Source organism: Salvia splendens, chromosome 15 (assembly GCF_004379255.2).
Source record: "Salvia splendens isolate huo1 chromosome 15, SspV2, whole genome shotgun sequence".
NCBI classification, from domain to species: domain Eukaryota; kingdom Viridiplantae; phylum Streptophyta; class Magnoliopsida; order Lamiales; family Lamiaceae; genus Salvia; species Salvia splendens.
The window spans coordinates 17,790,898-17,800,083 of record NC_056046.1 but is presented as its reverse complement, the minus strand read 5'-3'; the positions used below and the strand labels follow the sequence as shown (position 1 = coordinate 17,800,083).

At 36.2% G+C, this 9,186-nt stretch overlaps 1 long non-coding RNA gene across 1 annotated transcript; it reads left to right on the top strand.

The window, feature by feature from the left end:
• Positions 1-1,030: 1,030 nt before the first annotated feature.
• LOC121767751 lies at positions 1,031-2,946 on the top strand. Its single transcript, XR_006043195.1, has 3 exons — positions 1,031-1,231; positions 1,309-1,677; positions 2,684-2,946. It is a non-coding gene; the product is annotated as an uncharacterized LOC121767751 (long non-coding RNA).
• Positions 2,947-9,186: the final 6,240 nt, after the last annotated feature.

Below are 9,186 nucleotides of genomic sequence, written 5' to 3'. Positions count from 1 at the left end.
GTATATTAATTTACATAATTATTTGAAATTTATACTATTCTTTGAAGAAAAAAAATGATATACTAGCAAATTTGTAGGGAAATTGAACTTTTTAGTTAAAAATTTGCGGTGTCGCGAACTACACTAGCTGTTTTTTAATCTTAATTGAAAATTCATACAACCTAAAATAGTTATCTATGCATTTATTTAATAATACGTAATTAAATCTATACAACGAGTAAAGAAATATAAAAAGTAAGAAAAGGATGGCCCACTTTTTCCTGCGTTCCATTCAGTTTGAGCTGCGTTTTAAATACAGCACCTCATGCTGTGTTTTGTGAAACTGCAGAGGATCCATCCACCTTAGATAAATCGCAGGTATGTGAAAAGCTGCAGAGTTCAAGATGATCGGACAAAAATGTCCTTCAAATTATTTGGGCATTTTCGTCTGAAAAATGACAAAAAAACCTCATTTGTGATTATATATTTTGTTAGGCCCCCCTGATGCTATTTTTTTGTTAAGGGTCACTAGTGCAAGAAGTGCAAAAGTTAGGGTTATTTGGTGCAGTTCATTACTGTAACGCCCCGTTTTTATAAACCTAAGTTTCGAACCCTAAAGTACTTGGATTTAATGCTATTAATATTGCGAGGCCCGTGAATTAATTGTTAAGTGGAATTTGTCGCTGGACTAGGGTTTTGTGAAATAAATTACTGCGCGAATTTAAAACAATTCCTTTCCTTGAGGAATATATATTGGACTCAATTCGCGAGTTGGATCGAATAAATTGAATAAATAATATAAAAAATTCAGTTCGTGATAAATAAATTATGGGTTGTATAATTTAAATAAAATACAACCGTGAATTAAACTAATTTAATTAATTCCGCCAAGATGCATTAATTCAAATTTTGGTCAAAGATTGTGCAGAGATTTTCCTCCTCGTGATGAGATTTTCCTCCTCCGTGATCTGTAAATAAAATATTAGACAAATCAAAATAAGTAAACTAACGTCCAATTTGAAAGAAAGAAAGAAAATAAGAAAAATCGCCCCACTCCCTTTCCCACGTTGAAACCGTCCCTCTCTCCACTCACTCCATAAGTCTCTCCTACATATAAACCAAATCACCTCCTCTCTATACGTTCATCAATCAATTTTCCTATTTTTCCCATCTCTGCAACAATAACTCATTCCTCTGAAATCCACGACAAACCTTGAAGAGTTGCCGAATTCTCAATCCAGTCTCAACCGTGGTAATCAATTTCCTAATCGACTCATATCTAAATTTCTTTTGTTTCAATATCAAAACATCGGTGATTTCTTCTAACAGAGAGGAGGCAGCAGTCCGCGGTGACTGATCGGCGGTGAAGAAACTCGCCCTCGTCGCTAGATAAGTCTGGAACGCAGCGGCGGAGGCGGGCGAACGGTGACCGGGCGAGGAGACAGCGAAGCAGCGACGGCGACTCCGGCGAGGAGACTGCACAGCAGCGACGGCGACGCACGGCTAGGTCCGCTGCTGTCTAAATCAGAGGCGACGGAAGGCTGACCGCCGGCGAAAGGGTCGACGCGACGGATTTCTCGCGAATTGGAAGTTGACCGACGACCCTCGCGAGTTTTGGAGAAGGCGACGGGAGATTGAGAAGAGAGAGAGGCGTGGAGATGGTGGCAGTAGAAATTGGGCCTCACTAATTTAAATTGGGTAAATTATTAAAGATGGACTCCATTTAATTGTTTGGGCTTTAAAATGTTAATTTGAGATATAAGGTGGGAAAATAATTAAGCTTTGGGGCTTTTAAATAAATCTTTGGGCCGATAATTAATCGTGACGAAATTATTTAATTAAATCCCGAAATAAGTTTGAAGTATGAATAATTTATCCCAAGTCCGGAATATATAATTTTCTTAACAAAAGGGAAATAGTTGTGATAATTCAAATTATGCGCTTAAATAAATTTTGGGAATTTATTTGACATCGTGGTGGAAAATACGAGGAGCCAACGGAGGAATTATGGGCGCAAGCGGCCGCCGAATAATCGAAAAAAACGAGAGATAAATAACTCTAATTAGGAGGCATGCATTTATTTTTATTTATGTGAAAAATATGTTGAGTTATCTATTATCTAATTTTAAAGGGGAATCCTCGCAAGTGAATTGTGATACCAATGGAAAGAAAGTACTTGAGAATTAAGCAGTCGAGGTGGGCTTTCTTTTACTGAATCTCTTTAACGTTTTCAAAAGTATGATTATGGTGTAATAAGGGTGGTTTAAACTGTTATGTCATGCCATGTTTGTTTGATAATGAGATTGTTGCCTGATGCCTAGTTTGTGAGTTCACTCCATTAGGCTATAGGGCTATGTTAAACGAATTCGGGTCTGAGTGGGGCCGCAAACCCTATCAGGTTGTGTACACATGTGGGATCGTGAGCCGTCCTTACTAGTCGGCCGGTCTGTGGGCGAGTAGTGTGGCCACACTTTCGTCGCACTATGGAAATGTTGTGATTGATGGATTGTAGAGAAAGTGGGGAGATTGTTTTGCCTGGCCAGGTTATGAAACTGGTTTTGTGATACTCGATGATATTTATTTTCTAAATGCAAAACTCGAGTTCACTATGGTATGGATGACATAACTTTTCTCAACTATTTTCAGCGTGTGTCCACTGAGTATATTAAGTACTCAGCCCTGCATGTGTTTTCCTTATGTGCAGGTTGAGCGGCGACGAGAATATGGTGGTGTTGAGCAAGTAAATTGGAGAATGAATTGTTCATCCTTGGATTATGAGTGTCGTTGTGTCTTCACACATGACATCACTCTCTCTCTCTTGGTCGTTTCCGCTGTGACATTTCTTTTACTTACCATTTATTGGGCCTGCAACTCAAATTGTTTGGGCATTGAATACCTGGGATTTTGTTGGATAATGTCAACTCTTGGTCATTTTCTTTGAATATAAATTATTGGTCAAACTCGTTATCGAAACCCTAGTTCTCTTCGTCTGTTTATTAAATTCTTTTAATCACGATCGCCCGTATTTATTAACCCTAAAGGGCGGTCGTGACAGTTACTCACTCCGTCCCCAATTAGGAGTCACTCTTTGACCGAACACGAGTTTTAAGAAATGTAAAAAAAAGTTGGTTGAAAAAGTTAGTGGAACGTGGGACCCACTTTTTTATATTGGTTTTATAATAAAATGTGAGTGAAGTGAGTTAGTAGAATGTGAGACCTACTTACCATTTATGGTAAAAATGAAGGGTGACTCTTAATAGGGGATGGAGGGAGTATTTTTTATTATTAATTTTTTTTTACCTACAATGGTTGTTAAGTTTCTTCCTTTTTCATTTGTTGCTGATCTTGTGTTATAGTATAAGTAAGTAATATTGATTGAATTAATAGGTATTGATTTGAAAATATGAAGAAAAAAAAATCTAAGATAACGACAATGGAGCTAACATCATGCATTACAGTGTCGATATATGTCATGATTAGTACGTCATGTTCTATTCTCTCATCAAAGTCATTCTTAAAATGATAATCTTCGTCAACTCTTTTGGTCTTTAATTTGTTCTGTACTACACTATATTTTTTTTGAATTTAAATTTTGTTGATTAAGAGAAAAATTGAAAGAAAATAATATAGTTATAGTATTACTTAGCTACAAGATAGAAAAACATACCACAAGCAATAGAAAATAATTTTAGTTAATCATCATAAATAGAGAAATAAGATTATTTTTTTATGAGTGAATCAGTTCTGAAATTTGCAGTCACCAGAACGAACATAATTTAAGTTCTTAATCTTAGGGCGCAATTAGTAATGAAGGTGAGATATAAGAATATATGTAAAGTAAGATAAGTAATGCGACTTTGTATCAAGATATGCACAAATAATGTTTTTATATTATAGTTTGATAGAAGATTAATTATCTTGATTTTGTATTAGATTACATATGAAATGACATAATTATCCTTATTTTGAAATGCGTACAAGTCTCTATATAAACAAATTTAATAACTTAATTAGCTATTGCCAAATCATGTAAATATTACCTCCATCAAATAATAAAAAAATACCCACATTCATCGAAGAACAAAACTACTGACATACTTGGATTCTACATGGTTTTATAGGGTGGTTTTGTATGAATTTGATCATATTTCTTCTATTATTGGGCGTGTTTATATCTACTTCTCTATTATGTTGGTATGTTGACCATTTTGTTAAGAATGTGTAGAAAAAGGTACAAAATATGTGGATGTGCAGCGGCCTTGGTTTGAGACAATTTTTACTGGATATCTTGAAGTTCAATCAGCCCTTAATGCATATCAATCTCTTCGTCTTTGAAAGAGCTTCGTGTGGGTATCTTACACGCCTCAATCGGAGTCCCGTAGAAGACGTTATGACCATTTTACGAACACTGCGCTGTCCAGAAAATTTCACGCGGCCGGGTGAATTAACCACCCGGCCGGGTACGAAGTAATGCGACTTTGTATCAAGATATGCACAAATAATGTTTTTATATTATAGTTTGATAGAAGATTAATTATCTTGATTTTGTATTAGATTACATATGAAATGACATAATTATCCTTATTTTGAAATGCGTACAAGTCTCTATATAAACAAATTTAATAACTTAATTAGCTATTGCCAAATCATGTAAATATTACCTCCATCAAATAATAAAAAAATACCCACATTCATCGAAGAACAAAACTACTGACATACTTGGATTCTACATGGTTTTATAGGGTGGTTTTGTATGAATTTGATCATATTTCTTCTATTATTGGGCGTGTTTATATCTACTTCTCTATTATGTTGGTATGTTGACCATTTTGTTAAGAATGTGTAGAAAAAGGTACAAAATATGTGGATGTGCAGCAGCCTTGGTTTGAGACAATTTTTACTGGATATCTTGAAGTTCAATCAGCCCTTAATGCATATCAATCTCTTCATCTTTGAAAGAGCTTCGTGTGGGTATCTTACACGCCTCAATCGGAGTCCCGTAGAAGACGTTATGACCATTTTACGAACACTGCGCTGTCCAGAAAATTTCACGCGGCCGGGTGAATTAACCACCCGGCCGGGTACGGTGTTTCTACGCTGAATTTTACCCTTTATAATTCCATACGTTGTTTTGGCGTATTCTTGTGCCAAAAATGCCATTTTTGATGGGGGATTAAAGGAAAAAACGCAAAGGGTTCACATATTCTACACCTACCGCCTCCAACACTCACACACACACACCCAAGAACACCTTTGAGAGAGAGAATTTAAGATTGAAGTTGCCATCAACAACGTACTCGGTGGAGTCATCTGAATCCGCCGCATCAAATACGGCTAGGGGTGTGCATTCGGGTTTAGGTTCGGTTTTTCTCCCTAACCGAACCGAACCTGAAAAACCGAATTTCGCCTAAAATTAAAACCGAACTGAAACCGAAAACCAAACTTAAAAACCCGAATTAAACCGAAAAACAGAAATTATATAAAAACCGAAAAATCGACATGCTAGACAGTGGCGACCCGACGGCAGAGCATCACGTGCGGTGGAGAGTCGAGGCTGCAGGCGATTCCCGACGCGCAATGGCGGTTGTGGGATGAGCAAGCGGCGACTGAGGCGTCGGCGAGATCGGCTAGCTCCAAGCCAAGCTCGACGACGGTACCTCCGAAACGGCGGTCAGTGGATCGACTCGTTGAGAGGAAGAGAGAGAAGTTAGGGTTATTCGTTTCAACCGAGATTTTGATTTGTGAGGGAGAAATGAAGGAGGGGTGAAGTAGACGGAGAGAGGTGGGGAGAAGGCGGTGTCGGAGGTTGCGGGACGCCGCCGCGAGACGCGGGAAGGGCGGCTGCCCTGCGGTGTCGACGAGAGGGATGAGAGAGATGTAGGCGATCTAGGGTTTGAGATGATTTGGGGATTTTTGGAGTGGTAGGGAGGGAGTAGGCCGACGGATGGGAGTATAGTAGGAGATTAGGCCATTTTTTTAAAATTGAATTGGGCCACTGAAAATAATTAATTTGGGCCCGGTTTTAAGAGTCATTGAGTTATTGAGTTTCCAATTAGGATTTTACTTTTAGTTATAATTAAATAATAGTAATATATATATATATATAGGGGCATTATTCTCCTATTCATCCCTAAGATCATTTCTTCTTCTTAATATGAGTCGTTAGATTATCTTAATAAACGGTCCAGATTGATGCCTCATTTTAATCTCCGCGTTGCATTATAGTGGTTATCTTAATGCATTATGAGGGTATTATGGACAAAGACCAAAAAATGAACCGTCATAATTTTGGTAGTTCCGAAATTTGGGAGATTTGGAGATTTCAAATCAGGAGACGGTTCATTCTCACACATTCAATACTCTGTATTTCCTCTCCACTCGCTACCTTATCGAAACCCTAGTGTAGGCCGTCGTTTTGCTCTCATAGTGAGACCGTGAAAATCTTGACATCAATCGTCCAAGATCTCGTCTCCCACCTCCACCGGTGCTAAAGTCGAAGCTAAACCGCCACGAACTCCCCTTTTGTATCCATCAAATCGCCCAGGTATGTTCGGAAAGGGCTTTCTGGAAGTCGTATTCAAGATTTTGTAGATACGAAAAGTAAAATTAGAACTTCCACTATGTCCGATTTTGAAATTCAGAATAATAACTTGAAAAATCCGTGTGTTATCTGTATCCGTAGAGTATTCGATTTAAAATCGTGGATTCTGCTATCTTATATCTGTTTGTTTTGACAGATTTAAAATGTCTAAACGAGGTCGTCCGCGCTCCCAACCTTCACAAGCTGCAGGTATATTTGTGTCGCTAATTGTGCAATTCAAAATCATATGTGTTGAGTGTGTGGAAGGGTAATTGCATGTCTGTTTAGTGCGCATTAGGCCATATTAAAACTGCATTGCAGATGCACTTGGTTGCATTATTGGAAAAAAAATTGATTAATGTACCAGGATTTGTTGTTGTTGTGCGAAAAAGTGGTTCCTGAATGAATTTTATATGCATTATTTTGATTTGTATGTGCATTATTTTGTTTATGATGTGCATTATGAACATGTTTTTTGTCATAATCTGCAGTATATCATGCATTTTAGGGGTATTGTGTGTATTATTTACGCAACTCAGTCAAGAGTACATGTATATATTATTTGGTTTGAGTAGTGCAGTATGTATATATTTAAATTGTCATTATGTCCAGTAAATTATGCAATATGTAGGGTATTGTGTGTTTTAGTGACTAATCACAGGAAAGATTATATATGTCCATTACTTAGTTTAGACTGTGCATTATATACAATGATTTATGCATTATGTTGAGTATATTATGCATTAATAAGGGTACTGGCTGTGTTGGTTAAGCAACTCAGTCAAGATTAAATATGTTTATTATTTGGTGTGGGCAGTGCGGTATGGATCTGTAATTATGCATTTGTTGGAGTATATTGTACATTTCGAATAGTATTCTTTATATGGGTTAATAACCTTTGTATGTAATACATGTGAATTTTTAGGTTTAGACATTGCATTATGTACCATGATATTTACATTAAGTGAAGTAAATTAAACATGATCAAAGGTAATTTGTATCTGTACTTACATTGTGAAGCATGTAGTGTATGTATCAAATGTGCATTACTTGCCTTGTCCGATGCATTATGAGTCATTTTTAATTCATAATTTCGTATGATTTATGCATTATTTGATATGATATATGCATTAATCCTTAAAAAGCTAATAGCATTATGTATTCTGATTAATTGATAATTTTCTAATGTATTATTTTGTTTGTTCCATATCAGAGAAGCAACTTAGATTTTACATAGACGATGTCGTGGACGACGTTATTCCCGTTGCGCTGGCGAAAAAGTTTAGGGATAGGTTGTCCGTGGGAGGCTCTAGTACGTCTGGAGATGATGGTGAGCAGACACAGACTAAAGGACGAAAGGGTGATCGATGGTACTGTCGACGGACCCCGTCGGAATAGTTTATGGATAGTTTTGGTACTTTTGCACTTCAGAGATTAGCCGTGACTTTGCAATATTTATGTTCTGTGATACATTGTTTGTCAAAATTGGATGTAGCTAAGGGATATGGAAATGTGCATTATTTGAATTAAACCTTTCATTATTCTTCGAGAAATTATCATTATTCAGCAATATACATTGTGCATTACGTTTTTTAGCTCTGCATTATGTGTAATTAAATTGTCATTATTTGCAATATATTATGCATTATAGGAAGTATGGTGTATATGGGTGAATTGGTTTAATATTAATTACCATGCGTGTGTTTTTGTATTTTTTCTTAAGTACTTTTGGTAATTGGTATATTAAAGTAGTTAACTACCATTGTGGGCATCAGTCAAACAAACGTGTACATTATTTATGTTCAGGGATGCATGATATATTAAAAGTGGATAAAAATTCATCAGTAGACATATAAGTGCATTATTTGACTAAAACGTTGCATTATTTACTGAGAAATTATCATTATTTAAAATTTTGTAAGTAATATGATATATCAATGGGCTGCATTATTTAATCAAATAAGTGCATTATTTTATTCAAATGTTGCGCCAGAATTCAGGGATGCATGTTATATTAAAAGTGGATATAAATTCATCAGTAGACAGATAAGTGCATTATTTGATTACAACATTGCATTATGAACCTAAGACAACCATTATTATTTATAATATGTACATTATGTAAATCAATTAAAAATAGTCCATAGCCGCGATTAAAACAAAACACTAGTTTTATAACTCAAACAAGTGGTCTTTGTTAACGTTGTTATTAATGTGTACATACTACACCCTAAACCCTAGGCTTGTTAAACCCTTAGGAAAAACAAGAAACGTGCACCAAACATCGAAAAACGGCACAACTTAAATTAAACGGGTCAGGATAAATGTTCATTACATATCATAAATAATGCATTACAGAAACTAAACTACGCATTATACTACACAAAAATGTACATTATGTATCTGTTTTAAAAAATACCTACGCGCTATGCATGTGCAACCCAAGATGAATTACTGCAGCTCGTGTATTTGGACAACGTTTTTTAGACTTAGAACATACTACACCCTAACCCCTAGGCTTGTTAAACCCTTAGGGAAAATAAGAAACTTGCGCCAAACATCGAAATACGACACAACTTAAATTAAACGGGCCAGGATAAATGTTCATTACGTATCACAAATAATGC